Genomic DNA, 17,158 nt, shown 5'->3' with positions numbered 1-17,158 from the left:
GTTCCTAGCAATCCTCCAGAAGTCCCTGGCACAGGGGGCATTCAAACTTCCTTTCGAATGTCTCCTCTATGTGGTCTCCTCAGGGCACTGTCAGTTCTATCAGGGTCAGTTGCCTTGAGGCCCCTGACAAAATGACAATGTCTGGTTGCAGTGTTCTGTGGCTTGAGTTGCTTGCTTAGGTCACAACCATTAACTGCCAGTATTTTGCGGCGGAGAGTATACCCGCAGCAGCTGCAGGTTGTGGTTTGGACTACTCTCCTGCCTTGATGAATGTGATTTGCTTCTGGGGGGCGGGGGCTGCTGGTTGTTATGGCTGAGGAAACACTCTAGGCAACTGCCTTCACCACCTGGTCATGAAGCCACCGGTAGCAACCATCCCGTAAGGCCATTGGGCAGCTGCTGATTATTATTAATGCATAAATGTGAAGGAAGGATTTTAATCGCATATTTGCTTGTGCTAAAACTAACTTATTGGTTATTATTTTGAATATTATGTTCCCTTTCTTCCAAAAGTTCCCCCTAAATCCTACACGCAGGACCTTTAAAATTACATGTGCAGAACTAATGACAGATGAATCTACTCTAAAGTATACAAAGTAGGTAAAACTAGCTTTAACACTGCATGCAATAGATCATATACTGTGTGTCAGTCAAGTAAGGTTCATGAATAAGGCCCTTGACATGACATTAAGTCATCTACATATAATTTGGACCAAACATGTGAGCTGAATCTGAACAGTATGTGGTGACAGTGACAGGAGACAGTGGGAGTTCTGTGCTCTCGCCCTTGCTCCTGCGACTGACTCTACAGACAGGAGGGGGGGGGGGGGGGGGGGGGGGTGAGTCCTGTTGCTAGGATACAGAGCATGGCTCTTTCAAGGGAGCAAGAAGAAAACAGCGAAGCGAATGATTCTCCCCACAAACAAGCCTGGCTTTTCGGGCATTGCCAATATGTCGCTGATCAATAACACCAATCCGTTTCAGAATGTGTGTCATCAGAGCTGCTGATGGTGATGGCATGACATGGTTCGTATTAGGCAAGAGGAGCAAATGGTCCATATAAATTAAGGAATCCATTTGTAATTCAAAAGGCATCAGTGATGTTGACACATAGGGCCTATCAGAGGCACAATCATTATTTCTCCATTTTGTATTCCTTCATTGAATGCATTAAAAAAGCATTAAAGCTTTGTCTCTGTGCATCAAGCAACACGTTTGGTGCTGCAGCCAGGTGGTTGAAGTTCATGTCACTTTGTTAAAGTGACTTTTTCTTGCCATCAATCAACAGCACAACTGACCCTAAAACCCCACGACGTAATTGCCTTCAGGATTAAAATGGATTGGAGCCTCTGCTGCAATCCCGCATGCATTTTCCATTAGTAGAAAGCAGGAAGTTTGCAGATGCAGACTGAAAGCAGGGACGCAAGAAAAATCTTGGAGTATTTTTTTTCTCTTTTTTTCATTGTAATTATAATTCAAAATTATTTTCGGGAGTATGAATAAAGCAGTACATGTTCATACAAGCTGTTTACCATGCAGTGGTTATACTCTTTTTTTGCTTCGGTAAAAAATGTCTGTCAAAACACTGTTTGATTCTCTCATGTACTTAAATATAATATTTCGGCCTCTACTAAGTGATATGATCATTTTCAAGGCGTTCTGTTGTCTAGAGTAAGAAATGGCGTAATTATATCACACATTAGATTATGTAGCCTGATATTACATTACAGCTGGGTCCCCACTATGAATACAGAGAAGGTCAAATGAATCACTACATTCCCTGTAATATGATTACAGTTGAGTCAATGGAGGATAAGCATCCATGAAAGAAAAATTATGTTATGAAATGCATGTCATAGAGGCTGAGAGCTGTTGTTCTGTGTATGCCGCACAAAGCCAATTTAGAGTTTGCACTGTAAAAACAAGAAGTATCAAAAGACTATTTGCATATTTATGATGCAAAGAACCCTAAGAATATTGTTTCACACATTAATTGGGGCTGAGATTTCTTGGCCATAAATAGAAACACACAAATTACATGCAGCAACTAAACATGTTCCACCCTTAAATTAATGAATGTTTACTCCCCTCCTACCATCAAGTGCATTGTTTATGTATTCCCCCCACCCTCTCACACACACAGACACACACACAGAGTACAGCGAGTCCTTGTGTAGCACTGGGGAGGCAAAGTAACCTGCTCCCATTAGGAGACAATGATGTGCTGAGCTGTGTTCTCCTCCAGTAAATGCTGCTGTTATCTGTGTGTGTGTGTGTGTGTGTGTGTGTGTTCCTTACAGCCAGGCTTTAGCATATGTCCTCAATCTATAGTTTGCGGTGTATGGAGCTGCACTAAAAGACGGCAGAACCCCTCTCTCCCTCCATCCATTACTCTCCGCTGCATCTCTTTGACTTGTCCATCACCTCTTTTCTCGACAGCTCCATCAGCCACACAAGGATCGATAGATGAATGGCAGCAGAAGGCTCTGCATTTTCACTGAGACAACAGCAAACTGCATTAAAAAAGTGCTTAGTAGTCAAATCTTCCACCTCTCTGTTGTTCCCAGCTGATTCAGTCTATTTCTTCACTTTCTCTGTGTTTTTCTAATTTCCTGTATTAGTTTGGGAATCAGTGTTACTGGCTTAGCATATAATCTAACACACAGAGAGTTTGATTCTGGTCATTGGTGATGATCAAGAAATATACTTATAATTTACCTATCATTCACAGACAATATACAAGGAATATACAGTTTACAATATATCCTCCTCCTAAAGTCCACTGTCATTCCCACAGTCTTGAGTGTGTTCACCTCTTGTTCTGAGTGCTCCAGAGCGACATCAACATCCTGTCCATATGCAGATTCATCGCTATATTGGATGAGTTCAATAAGAATAGTGTCCATAGTGCAAACTTCAGGAATGTTACAGCTGGATCCTTGTCGGTGCAATCGTTAGCATTTAGGGAGAAGAGCAGTGGGGAAAGAACACATTCTCGGGGGGCACCAGTGCTGACTGTCGGTATAAACTTCAGATGACTTTCCCAGCCTCACCTGCTGCTGGGTGTAATAACTCTCTAGAGAAACAAGAGGAGCTATAGTAGAGTAGCTCTAATAAGACCCAGTCAGGAAGGGGAACATGGGCGTCTGCGTCACTGAGTTTCCAAACTAAAAGGCACCAGCATTGTTTCCAGAAGTCTCTGTTTCAGAGGCTCAGATACTAGGGTGTAGTGAGGACACTAGGTGTTCACATAGGAAAATAGATCTGTTTTACTACTACATATGTGGACGTAGCCTGTGATGTGTTGAAGGCTTCTCCACACTGATGGAGAGCCATGGGCTGAAAACCTGTTTTTCAGCCAGTGTAGTTTCTTTTAGTCGCTGTGATCCCTGTCGTCAGTCAGTTTTTGTCCTGCTTGTACGGGGCTCCTCTCCTGATCTCTACTTCTGTAGGCCTCCTCCTTGGCCTGACAATGTTTTCTTGGTCTGGCAGTGAACCGTGGCTTGTTTTTGTTGTCTATGCAGAAGGTCTTGGTCGGTACACATGGTCAGTTTGTTCAGGTTGCCATGTCCAGGGAACTGATGTTTCTTTATTTCAGAGAGAGAGAGAGAGAGAGAGAGAAAACAGATAACCGTGTAGCAGAATATCTTAGCTTCACCAATGGATATCTTGATTTCAGTACTCTCTCTCCGTGGAGATTTGAATGAAATTAAATATTTGTATGTTGCTTTCAAACATGCTACCCATCCTGGAAAACCATTTCCTTTGATGTCTCCCACCAAGAAGAAAATATGTTTGATGTGGGGGTTTTGTCCAGCGAATCCTCACTGGTCCACTGAGGTCATATCTATAAAAGCTGCTTGTTGACTAACGTTAGTAATATCAGTCTTCCAGGTTCACTAAAGTTCGGTTTTAGTGACCCGAGCTTGCATCAGACGATTTGCACACGCCGCCCCTCGCATCATCCCGCACTCTGACAGGAAACATGGAAATACATTTTCTGCTTGTAATCACATAGCTTGGTCTGATTGCACAGTGGCATTTTTATGGCGGTGTTTGTGCACGGTGGATGGGTATAGTAAGGTGAAACGAACACACTGAAAAAAGCAATTTGATCCCACTGTCAGTTAGCGTCATGCATATTGCTCCTGTGGGAAACAACAGAAACAATTTGTTTTTGTGTTATTGAGCGGTGGCTGTAATGCCTCCATTCCTCTGCTAGTTTGACAGTGAAATTTAAGTGTGGCAGCTCAACAGCAGGTGGCTGATGTAGGTGTTTTAATCCAAAAGCAACACGCAGGTTCTAAAATCAGCATTATTTTTACACCAATGCTGACCTTAACTTCGATTTTCTTAACATTGGGGTCAAAACCCCACCTGGTGTCGATTGATATGCAGGTCTGGTCGTGGGAGGTTTCTAAGACTCTTTTTAAGGAGTGGGGGGATTTTTCCGCACTTGCTCCATGTGGGCAGTCTGGTGTTTCCTCCTTCAAGCTCGGGTCCTCTACCAGTGGGTTCTGCACAGTATCTTGGCTGGACTGCACCGTTCTGAACAGTTTGGGGGTTACAGCCCCGAGTGCTCCAATCACCACTGGCAGTGATGTTAATGTCGCTTGTGACTGCCACATCTATCGCAACTCTATGTACAAGTATGTCTTTGTTGAAGACATTCATGGTCTGCAGAGGATGAATTCTAATGGAGTGATGTGACTATCTGAAGTTTATTATTGAAACTATGCCATATACTATATCAGAATCAGCTTTATTTTGTGTTCTGTCGTATTTGGTTTATTTATTTGGTGGTTTTGTGTGTATTTGCAGCTCATGCATTGTCAAACTGATGAAGATTGTTTCTTAATTGTGTTTTGTCTGTGTGAATGTGTTCTTAAGTTGCAGTGGCTTCCTCAGCCACTGAAAGGAATGCAAACAGACACTGAGATTGAAAGTGCATCGTTCACCTTGAAATTGTTATTTGAAACGGACTCGTAGATGCTCAGCTTTCAGTTATTTTGAGCACTTTAAGGACTTCTTCATGTTGGCTTGATCAAGCTTTAAAATTCATTCTTGAACTCAGAAAGGCAGTGGATAAAAGGAAAATCTAAGTAAAGTTCAACCGCAAAGAAATCTCATGCTTTGCTTTCTAGAGTGAACCACTCAGTGAGTCTAATGTAAGGTTTCAGAAGTGTCAAAGTTTACGATGTTCACATTCGAGTACACACTTTGAGTTTGAGCTTAAGTGAATTTGCCTCTCAAGCCCTCGTATATGCCAAAACATATCGCCAAAGTAGCTTAAGCAATGAGTTTTCCTTTCACATTCTGTACAAATGGCAACAAAGACAATGGCTGAGCTCACAACGCCACAAGTCAATATATCACATGACACTAGGCCTGCTGTTCAGGACAATACACCTATTAGCGTTTTCCTAATGTGTCTAATTTATCATGGTAGACGTTCAATCATTTTATCTCCTGCTGTAGCTAAAACATTACCTCAGTTCGCCATCTATTGTTCCTTTTTTGTCCTCCAACATCGACAGCAGTGTGTTTCTCCTTCAGTCATATGTGATGACACTGAAGTTAGTGTGGCAGGTGCCTATTCCGGATTTCCTAAAAAGCAGAGAGGAAGGCAGGCCACAGTGATTTAATTGGAATAATGTATGAAATGAGTCAGAGTTGCAGGCATGGTGTGTTAACTCTCAGCTGTACCAGCTTCGACAGAGATCAATGCATCTAACCTCAATTCAAGAAAACATTCTTTAATGGATCCCCCTGGGATCTGAGCAGAGTCTCTTCCCTTCTCTTCACTTATTTATTTATCTTCATCTTTTTTTCCCTTTTAGGCTATGGCACACACTTTTTTATTATCCACCTGAGGATTACCAGGCCAGTGGGAGAGGAAGATTTGTTATCCTGTCACACCAAACAATACTGTTTCTACCATGTTTCTTTCATTCAGGACCCTTTACTCGCTCTAATCTTTGGAAGGAACGTATTCACCTGATGACATGTTGTGGTTAGACTTTGATTATCTGGTGTCTTTACCTTGACATTGTGTTTCGCAGATAAAGAACCTCCAATAGGCATTAAGATATTTTCCCAAATATGGTCAAATTCTAAATCAATTGAGTATGTCCTTGAATGTTTAAGTGTTTGTGTCTTTAGCTTAACGTTTGGTGTATGCGATTCCTCCTCATGTTTCTTTATCAGCATAATTTCATTGCTTTTATTGTCCATTTTCCTCCCAATCAGGCACTTTTGAAAACAGCTCAGACAATAAATGGCCAGTTTACTGTTTTTATTTGCATGTGCACCTGGATGAAAATAGTCACATGGCAACTAGTTGATCTCCCCGATGGTCATTTGGTTATTGTTTTTCGGCATACAAGATGGCACAAATTGTTGCAATGTGCCGTTTCAAAAATGTACCATATGCCGGGTGGCGTTGTAAATGTCTGCCACTGTCATACACTTATTAAACAACACTTTCTGGCAGAAAGGCTTTAAAAAGTCATGTGAGGTAGTACAAAGAGCGACAAAGTCTAAAGGGGAAAGAGTTTGTGGTGGATGAGGATGAACAGGTCTTTCACCCGAGGGACCAGGGTTTAACTCCAGTGTGAAACCAAAGGTTGAAATTGACTAGACTTAGGTGATTCATTTGGTGTTACGGCGCCAAAGGCACTTGTTTAAGTCTAGAAAAAGATCACCCCTTGAGTTAAATTTGTCCCTTTCACAATGTAAGTTCACAAATTTAAAAAAGTCTCCCAGGAGACGCATTGAACCTTTGTTGGCTACAGACACCAAGGTGCAAATAGCTTCTGCCTTATATTTTTCACAGTCAATATTCGCTCCCAGCCGCAGCACCTGTCTTTGGAGAAAGAAAATGCTGTTATATTAGGTCTGCTGTTGTTTTGTACTTTTCTCACGCACTGAGATCTTTTTGGTCCTTTGGTGTCTCCAACTTGCTGGATGCATGAGAAGACACGCAGGAAAAAGGAACAACACAAAAGCACAAGAGTTGAGTGACAAAATATTTGCAGATGTGACCCAATCTGATGTGTTTCTGGCTCACAGAGAAACAAATATAAGACAGGAACTGTCTTTGCCTCTAGATGTCAACTTCTTGTCCTCTCAGGAGTTATTAATTATTCATAGGAGTGAAAGTGGGAAGTCACATTGACTCAGTTCTGTTTTTGTTGGTGTCTGTGACCACCGACACATTTTAAGTAAAAAGCCACAAATGACCGTCCATTCAGAAACTGGTGTATTTCAAATGTCTCCTGCCTATTTTCATTATCAAAGACTTCACATTGTTTTTGGGAGAAAAAAACAATTACAACACTTGACATTTGCAACAATACGGGGCCTTTGGCTTTCAGAGATCGAATTAAACTATTTATTAGTCTGACAACTTCTTTGCAGAAAAGCGAACCTTATGTTATTGAGTTTGATCCACCCTGTTTCGAACATTAGATTGCAACATTTAAAATTATGTAATCTGGCACTGTTATAATAAATGTCTTTTTACGGGATGTAGGATATTTCCATTCACCAAAACATGTTTCCTTGAGGCCTAAAAAATATAATGAATACTATTTAAAAAAACGCAAAATAAATATTTTGACTTGGTTATATACATGATTGCCAGACAGCACTCCTCTGATTCTTCTCTGCCTTTTGCTGTGACATTGTTTCTTATATAATTTTATTGACATTGAAATGAAAACAATCTTACATGTTGGTGGGTCTAACACAGTCCTGCTCACAATCTGTCACATGCAGTCACTCTTTGTTTACCAAAGGTGTATGTTAACCACACAACATGCACATCCACAATGCACAATCTACGACCAGGGTTTTTGTTTGATGAGCAAAGATTTCACTACATTTCTCTCACTATTGTCAAGTTTCATCTGAGACGACTTCTATGAAATTTTCTTGTAAACAAGCAAAACTCCATTGGTGAATCCTTGAGGTCAAACAACTTCCTCTGTCATAAAACATGAGCAAAACTAATTTATTAGTACTTACATTTAAGCGCTGTGTACAACCCAACAAGTCTTTTTTCTTTACTGCGCTGGTTGTTGCATTGCAGCACATCTCAGCGTGTTATCGCCTCCTGTTGTTCAGTGGACTATGAGCAGGAGTGTGTATCATATCACTCACGAGGACCCACTCATAGACAAACAGCTGCATAGAAAGAAAAATAGAACACTCCACAGGGAACCTTTGAAATCACACAGTGTAAAAGAGCTTTTATTGGGATCCATCTTTTTCATGATTTTTTTTATTTTGTTTGTAAGATTTTGTCAAAGATATAAGTGAAGAATGGCATTACTGTTTCTTCTTACAGTAACACTGTTTTTCTAATGCTTGAACTTAGTTCAGTTTCTGTGAGACTGCATAAAAATTGTCACATTTACTACTGTGTTAATGCATCGCCCACATTTATTTTTTCCACATGGTGAAATACATAAATATAGAATTAAAAAAAACCTCACAGTATGAGATGATGCCAATGAATTCATGCATCGGTGTACAGCGAGTGTACATCCTCACAGGAGGGCTGAGAGAAACAGATGTGACAAGGCCTTTCCTCGCTGTTGCTGTATGCATGGATCTTTTCCTGTCACTCCAGTCCCACATCATCCACTGGTCACAACATGCCACACTGAGATTCGCTGATCAAAAGCCAGAGCTGTCATCATAACCTGACACTCACGTTCCTGCTTCCTCCTCTCATAGCCCCTTGTGAAAAACAAACCAACCCTTCGATCCTTCCCTACTGCAGCTTCTGCCTTTCACATATTATCATAATAATAAATATATTTTAAGTAGATTATTTTCAAACCTTAACTGTCGGAATAAAACCAAACACATTAGCTCAGCTCAGCATAACTTATATGAACTACTGTACCCATAACTCCATTCAGGTAAAATCTCTTTGCTAACGTCACATTCCTCCTCTGTGGAACAAGGCATAAATGGCTGCTTTGTCCAAGAAAATTGAGGAGCTGAACTTCTGTCACATCTACAGCCACACGTGGCTGGTTCCATTGTCGCTCTATTGTGGGTTTCTGAATACCCTGATTACACCAGCCTTTCCCACATAGGTACAGTATCTGCCTTCAAATGGGACTTTTATTATTGTGCGACGGCACCTTAAGCCCATCTTCTCTTTGCCACTTCTATAGCTTCAAATCACACACTTAGTATGGCTGGAGAAGAATGAAAGTGGCATCGTCTCGTGCAAGCAGTGAGTAATTATCTCAACAATTTGAATAATTTAAGGAGGAACACAAGTTTTTAATCTCTGCAAAAAAATGTTTCCCATCATTGTACAACCCAGTACGCCTATGAATTATGTGCATATTGGAAGATTTCCCATCTCACAATTTATGTCCAATGCCAACGTTCAAGGCCAATGCAAGGAGTGAAAAACAAACACCCAAATTCAATAAATGTGCAAATATTGTTCATTTAAAAATGTTTAGCAGACGGACACAAGATCTCCTGCGTCACTGAAATGTCCATTCTCAGTGTACAGTACGTTCACTACAGATTTTCAAACATTTCCACATCACACTTTTATACTGCACCACTGACTGAATTTCGTGTGAAGTGAAAGTGAAGTAACAACAAGCAAATCCTGTTTGAGGAGATGAGATTATGAATATAACTGTACGTGATGTGATATATTCTGTACCTACGAAAAAACAAAAAAACAAAAATGCAGAAGATATATTTTGGCCTTTATTTTTAAAACGCCACGATCAAATGGCAGCCACATATAAGCTACTAGAAATCTGGCACATAAGAGTAAACAGTTGCTTAAACAATAAAACTCCCAACGGGCATTTCCTGGACCCATTTAACCGGTACATCCACAATGGGCTGTCAAATTCAAGTGATTTTGTCACAAATGCTTTAACGTAGCTGATTGCTTCTGTTTCCAGTATCTACTGCTCAACAGACGTACTGTAACTTTTCATCCGTTCCAGTCTTTGCCCAGAGTCGTTGTAACTCGCAGGGTGACCATAACACCTGTGACACCTGAAAAACGTATTTAAAATAATGTGCAGCATGACTAAATACTTAAAACCAGTTTCCCATGTGAACAGAAGAGACTGGGTATTAATGGTAAAACAGTTACAGCGTCTCTGTCCGGCTATTATACATTGCGAATATACTGTATGCACAAGTTATCATTTCTTGCTTTGTGTGCAACATCTCTTGTACCACAGACCTCATTTATTAGGCTGCAATGCTTTTGGATTTCCACCTATATCAGCATCCACAGAGCAAACCATTATGTATAATTCATCCTGATTATTTACTGTTTGAGGCCCCACAAAGAAGCAGGAAGCTTAGGAAGCACCGCGGGCCAGCGGCTCATTTCTGGCTGCTCCTTCTGCAGTAATTGAAAAGCAATGCGGAAGCATGAGTAATATACACCCAGGACACACAGGTACCTCATGGAATAAGGAGCTCGCTTTGTTTCATATTAACAAGTTTAAACATAGTTTGCATTCTGTAAGTGAGTATGGAGAGGTGTTGTGAATATTTTCATAGCAGCACAGGAGATAAGTAAGACGGACGATGTTACCACCAAGAGTCAACCCAAATTAAGATTGAGCGCAGTGCTTGCTCTGTTTATTGTAGAGTGAGCGAGGTGAATTCACGTGGGAAGTCTCTTTTGGTGCTTGGGCATAAAACAGTAAGACAAATAAATGCACAGATCTGCTCGACTTTTCAAAGCCTTTGAAAATGCTGCGAGCTGTTTGCAGCCGTATGCCTTGATGCCACCCACAAACACATGTGGGAAACTTGTCTCGACAGTTGCACAGGCTGATGGGGCAAAATGCCAGACGGTCTTGTCCATCTGTGTGAGCGCTGTTGGTTCTTTTCAATCACACCCACAAACAACACCAGTTGTCCGTAGTGTTTTACACTGGCCAGAGCTAAACCAATTATTATGGTCCAACTCTGAATTATGCTGCGAGTCAGCAGCTCTCTGCCAGGTCAGGCCATCCTGGGGTTAGAATACTGTGGAGGAGAGCGACTGAAAGAGAGTGTCGAGGCGCGATTAACTGCTTATTATGTGGAGGGTCCAAGGTGAGGCCAAGAGGTCGTCGTTTATTTTACACATTGGCCCTGAAATCATTAACAAGCGCCTGACTCCACAGACTAAGAAATAACAAACCAAAAAAAAATAGACAAAAAGCATGAAATGGGGATGGAAACAGCAAGTTTCGTGGCAACTGTCCATTTAATTGTCCAGCTATTGGAGGTTTCATTATGACGCCATAAAACTGAAACCCTGTTTCTGCACTGCCTATGGTTGCACATGTAAATTTCCCATTTACAGGAACCTTGTTGTTCTCGAAGTAGTTTACGATAAATACTCTCATGAGAAGGAAATGACCTTTAAATATCTTCTGTGAGTTGCAGCCATGACATACGCTGGTCCCACCTCGAAACGTGAGGAAAACGTGATTCAATTGTTCCCGTCTTTGAGCCTCACACAGCACCGTCCCTCATGAAGGGAACAGAGATGCTGCAACCACAACTCACTGTGTCATTTGTCCAGCTGTTGCTGACTGAAATGATAATTTGTACAACAAAACCAGTTTTATATTGGGTAGTAATTCTTCATCAACAACAGTAAACTATGTAGATAATAATTTATCAACAAGTTGTTTGTGTTCTCAACATAATTTGATATGTTGTCATTTGTTTCGATTTGTACTTATTATTTTGTTTAAATATACTCAAAGCTGCAGCTCAGCAACAGTAGGACTGACGATTGCAAACATTTGGCATCAATGCTCGTTGGAACCAGACCCTTTAATCCGACCAACAAACATCTCTCCTGGGAAACTTTGTGAGAACAAATTTTCATTTCTCCAGGAAACCAAACCAAAGGATTATTCATTTGAAGCGATGTCACCAAATACAATGTATCCCCAACACCCATTTTTAGCATGACTCAAATACAGAGTTTAAAATTGTAATATGGTGCAACCAAAAATGCCCTTCCCTCACATTCTACTGTAACAGTTCTTTAATCCTCTGCTGAGATAAAATCTTCCAATTTAGCTATTAGCAAAGAGGGAAAAGGTTTTGTGGGTCATGATTATTATAATTTACTTATATCATATTGCCAAATCTTGAGGAGATCCGAAGGAATGGATTAGTGAGGTGGTAAATCAATGCTGACGGCTGGTGGACAGTGGATATTTGGAAATTCAGCTTTTTGTTTGTTAGTATTTTTTGTTATTTATTAGTTTTCTGTTAAAATATTTCACATTTGTCAGTTTGCCTAAAAGTGCACATTCCAACTCTTATCTCTATACTATTTGTATTAAAGATTGTACTGAAAGCATATAATTAACTCTATATGTCCTCATTCATAGCAGTTTTTTTTCTCTTTTGTCAGATTTTTCTTATAACTTGACTGTTTCTAATTTTTTTATATAGTTTATCATATTGTAATCGTGTAATTACATTTGCCTTTGGTATTGTCTTATCCTAGAGTCTCATCCTAAGCATTTCATTAATGACAATGTTGAACATGAACTCAAGTCACAAAACCCATTACTTAAATTAACTAACTTAATCATTCATAAATAATTGAAATGCATTTACATAAATGCAGCGCTTTATAAAAAACATGAACAAATAAGGTGTTAATATGCCGTCGTTAAATAATTCATAGTAGCAGCATTAATTAATGGAAAAGAAAAATACATCTATGTTCAGTCACCATCTATCACCAAATGGCATAACACAACATGGATTGAGCCAATATGGCTTTGTCTGTGGCAAAAAAATACTTTTTTAGATCATTTTTATCTGGTGTAACACTAGTAGACTCTTATTACTCTAATTATGAGAGTCACAGAAAATGCAATATGTCAGTGACCTCAGCAGTTACCACTATCATTCATCCAAAATGCATCTACAAAACAAAACCACAGTCAGTTCCTACATTTTTTTTGGAACAGATGAGTTTGGAAAATTGCAGGGTGTAATGGAACAAGAAGCAGCAGCAGTCACTGTGAGCCATGTTAGATGAGGAGCTGCAGGTGACGGGCTGCAAACCTCCAACTTCTCAGTGAGGTAGCCAACTCCTCTCACTGGGCCCTGCTGTTTTTGGTGTGCAGCATAAAAAACCAGGTCATAGTTCCTCACAGAAAGAAACAGACAAATTAGTGCCGAACTTCTTCAGGGGAACAACCAGAGATTTTTTTTGCTGCAGAATTCTGTGACCTGTAGAGTTAAACTGCATGAGCTGTTACCACCGGTAACTACAGGTGTCGCCAAATCAACCATATACCAGGACCAAAATCTACCCCTTTCAATTTCAATTACCTATTCACATGAAAGCCAGAAATTTAATAGCAATTTCTTTTTCATGTTGTGACTGATCACTTAAGGAAATCCAAAAATAATGATTTACAGAGGAAAGTTTAGTCTGTACCAAAATATCAGGCGTGAAGGAGCCTCAGACCACGATTCGTACCGACGGACCAAAATTTAGTTCGTTTGTCTCGTTTCGGATCAATCTGAACCTTGGTTCGGTTTGTGTGCAGCGTGAACAAACGTTTTGGGATAGTTCGGACTCTCGGACCAATTGCGGGAAGTTGAGCATCAAACAACAGAGGAAGAATAAGAGGCGGTACCTCATGGAAGGAGGAGGAGAAGAAATATTCAATAGCAATTTGCGCATGATTGCTTACAGTCTTCGCCTCCGACGATTTAATGTTTGAACAACGAGGACGTTCATGCGGCACATTCAAACTACTGTCAAGTACCCCGCCTAAAGTTGGGGCTGTTGTAAGTGAGACCATGTGAAAACAACGAAATTAACTAAATGAATCGGTTCATTAATTTCCTCCGTTCAAACAGAAAGACTACAACCTGCACAATTGGCAAGACGCTGATGTCAGAAGCACGCCTATCTGCAAACCAACCAATGTCAAGTATAGGTAGACGCAGCCCAAGTAGGTGATGACGACAGGACGCTCTTATGTCACTTTATTTTCTTTAGTGTGCCCACATCAAATATAATCAATATAACAAAGACATGAACCTTGGTCCAGACTTTCAAGTGTGAAAACGCCTAGCATCATCTTGTTCTCCTGACGTTATACTGTACCTTAATTCAACACTGACCTTGCTGTGTGTGTACATCTGGGCATGACTGACAAAGTCATTTTAATTTGATCACTGCAGTGGAACCACTTCTCACCCAGAGACTCTGGCATTTCACATTTTGTCATATACCCCGTGACACTCCTCAGGGGCGCATTTGTGAAGACAGCCAATTTATCAGATAATAAAATAATGATAATAGTAATTAGATTAATTCTCCTGATCATGACCCGTGCACTTTGAATGCCGATTATGATGTAAACACAATCTCAGTGTGATTTTCCAGGCTGATAGCTGTGTGCCGTAAATCAGAGCGTCACACGTTTATCTCATGGTCTCGTGAAATAATAACTTCAGCTACTCAACCATAGTCAACTTTTACTTCTCCTTTACATGCTACTGCACCACTAACAACAACCCTCCTGCCTGCTATGAAACATTAGCCATCAATTATGTTGTAATTAAGAAATATCTAAGCTTTGGCACAGACGACCACATTACAATTTCTCCACAGCTGACTGATTTTGGTGTATTGAAAAGCAAATGCAAATAGGTTTTCAATTTGTTCAGAGGAAGTAGGCTAATTGAGTTGACCTTAGAATTGTCTTCTATTTAGAATGAACACCAGAATGTGAAGCAGTGGCTGTTTTTACATTTGTTAAATATGTAGCTACACTACAGCACTGACTTCTGCTATATACTCATAGCAGAAACATTTTTTTTTCCATTTCATGGCAAATAAACCACACAAGTAGACTACAAGTGACACAATATTTGTTCCTCTGTCAGTTCTTGTTTGTGTTGTCCTAATGACTGGAAAATATCAACCTGAACTATTTCTGTATGCAAATGCACATTTGTATAACACAGATTTCAAGTGGAGTGTGCATTATAAAAGTAGACAGCAGGTCGCTTGAACGCGTAGCCTGCACAGGCCGCAGAAACGTCACTCCCTTAATGCCAGAGCGAGCTCTTCATCTGAAGCAAGCAGGTGCGTACACGCATGGTCTCACACCGAGTTAAACCCCAGTCTAAACGCATTAGCTCAGCTGTTTGTGCATTAAATGCCAGCTCCAGCTATACATGCAGCAAGCAATGAATCAACGAGAGGGTTGGCATAAATCATTTATATATCGTTAAGCTTTCAAGCAGCCACAGTCGTTTATCCTGAGTTCAAGGAGACAGAGGCAGCTGAAGACACTTGTCAATGGCATGTTTGGAGAAGAGCTCATAACACGTTGTCAAGCAGAGATGAGCGGTTCGCCATGCACCAAGACGGCGTTAAACATCAACATCCCCACACTTATCTGTGCCATAAAGGGATATATACACCGATATAATAGGTGGGACTCATGCCAGCACTCTGTCCTCCGCCCTTCGGCTGCAATTCTAAATAATCACCTGTCATATCTGTGACATTTCAGCAAAGACACTTGATGTGGTGATGCTTGAGATATGAACTTTGGATAAATGGGGGTGTTCTGAGGGGCGTTTTGGACCTGCGGACCAGATGCTCACATCTGATAACAGTTGCTGTTATTAGTCAATCCTAAGAAGATCTGAAAACAGTCGCAGTTTGTTGCCTAAGCGGAGATCAGAGTTAGGATAGGTTCATCTTTAATTCACCGTCCCTAATCCCCACCAGGTGAGATGCGTTCGATGAAGAAAAGCTCTTGGTGTTGTGAGAGCAAACACTACACATTGGCAATACAACTCGCCATATGTCTTGCTGGAAAGTTGCTGGGTGATTTGCACAGGTAAATCCACCCAGGTTTCACATGAAAGTAATTCAATTATTCTTTTATCTTTAAACATATGCTTGTGTCAACAGAAAAAAAAGCTTCTATTCAGGCGCCCAATAATGAGAAACACCTGTAATTGCTAGGAAATGTCAAGTTCTGTTACAAAGCAAGAGAGCATATGTGTTGGAGAAGGCTTATTGTTCGTATGAAGGCTCATGTCTGCACAGAGAGTCATTTTGTATTGCAGGTTGCCTCTCTAATCGCCTTGTTTTTCTGTTGAAGTTTCTCCTAAGGGAGAAACGGACAAGTTCTGAAATGGAAACGACCGAGGGGGAGGACACAGTATTCCCGCGTGTTACTGTTCCGTCTCTGTGGCGGCAGCTTCAGCCCACCAGCTCCACGTGTTTCCAAGGATCAAATGCTGTCCACAAAATAACAGAAAACAATCTGAGGGAACAATTCTACTTCAACAAAGAGACACAGCGGAGGTCAAAGCACAGAAGTCGAATATGAAAAGGGATTTTCAAGGCAGCACTGAGAGAAACATTAACAAAACACCTGTTAATCTGAGACAGTGTTCTATGAAACATCAGTTTCAACTTTACATCGTCTGTGCAACAAATTCGACATCAAAGAGAAAATAGGTGTCAGTGACCTAGATGACTCTTCCTAAAATGACTCATTTGGAAAAGATTTGACAATCAAAAGGATTTGTCTTTCTTTTGAAGCAACATCCAGTTAGCTTAGCTTCGCGCAAACACTGTACACATGAAGAACAGCTAGCCTGGTTCAGCACAGTGCTAACGAACTCTTCTCAGAGCACCTCTAAAGCTCACAAACCAACACACTACTGTTTATCTGATGATATTTGTACTAATTCAGGCTGTTGTAAACAAAGCTAACAGGCTCATTTCAAATTGGTCATAATAATGACATTGATACCACATGATGACAAATAATTTGTCAAATAACCTCTAAATGGTGTCTCTAATCTCATTGGTTCCACAAGCTTAAAGACATTTTGACCTCATTTTCTGACTTTTGCATGACAGGTGAATTGGTGAGATATTGTGAAAATAGGATTTGTCTACAGTTAACATTTGAGGGGCATGACTCTGACTAGAGAGTCCCAGGCCTTTAACTCACATGCATGACACCAATGACTATGTCCCTTAAATCATAAATCTCCTTATTACATGACTATTCTAACGTGACTAACTGTCCAAAAACAAGGATTGAATACAATACCAGAACATCTATTA

At 40.5% G+C, this 17,158-nt stretch overlaps 1 long non-coding RNA gene across 1 annotated transcript in view; it reads right to left on the bottom strand.

Moving 5' to 3' along the window:
* Positions 1–17,158, bottom strand: part of LOC118318270 — a 29,946-nt gene that overhangs the window by 12,562 nt on the left and 226 nt on the right. The window contains exon 2 of the long non-coding RNA XR_004795658.2: positions 5,491–5,607. This is a non-coding gene — a long non-coding RNA (uncharacterized LOC118318270). The remainder of the gene's footprint in view (positions 1–5,490; positions 5,608–17,158) is intronic.

This window comes from Scophthalmus maximus, chromosome 13, assembly GCF_022379125.1.
Source record: "Scophthalmus maximus strain ysfricsl-2021 chromosome 13, ASM2237912v1, whole genome shotgun sequence".
Classification (NCBI taxonomy): domain Eukaryota; kingdom Metazoa; phylum Chordata; class Actinopteri; order Pleuronectiformes; family Scophthalmidae; genus Scophthalmus; species Scophthalmus maximus.
The sequence above is the reverse complement of the archived record's forward strand: the minus strand, read 5'-3'. Positions and strand labels throughout refer to the sequence as shown.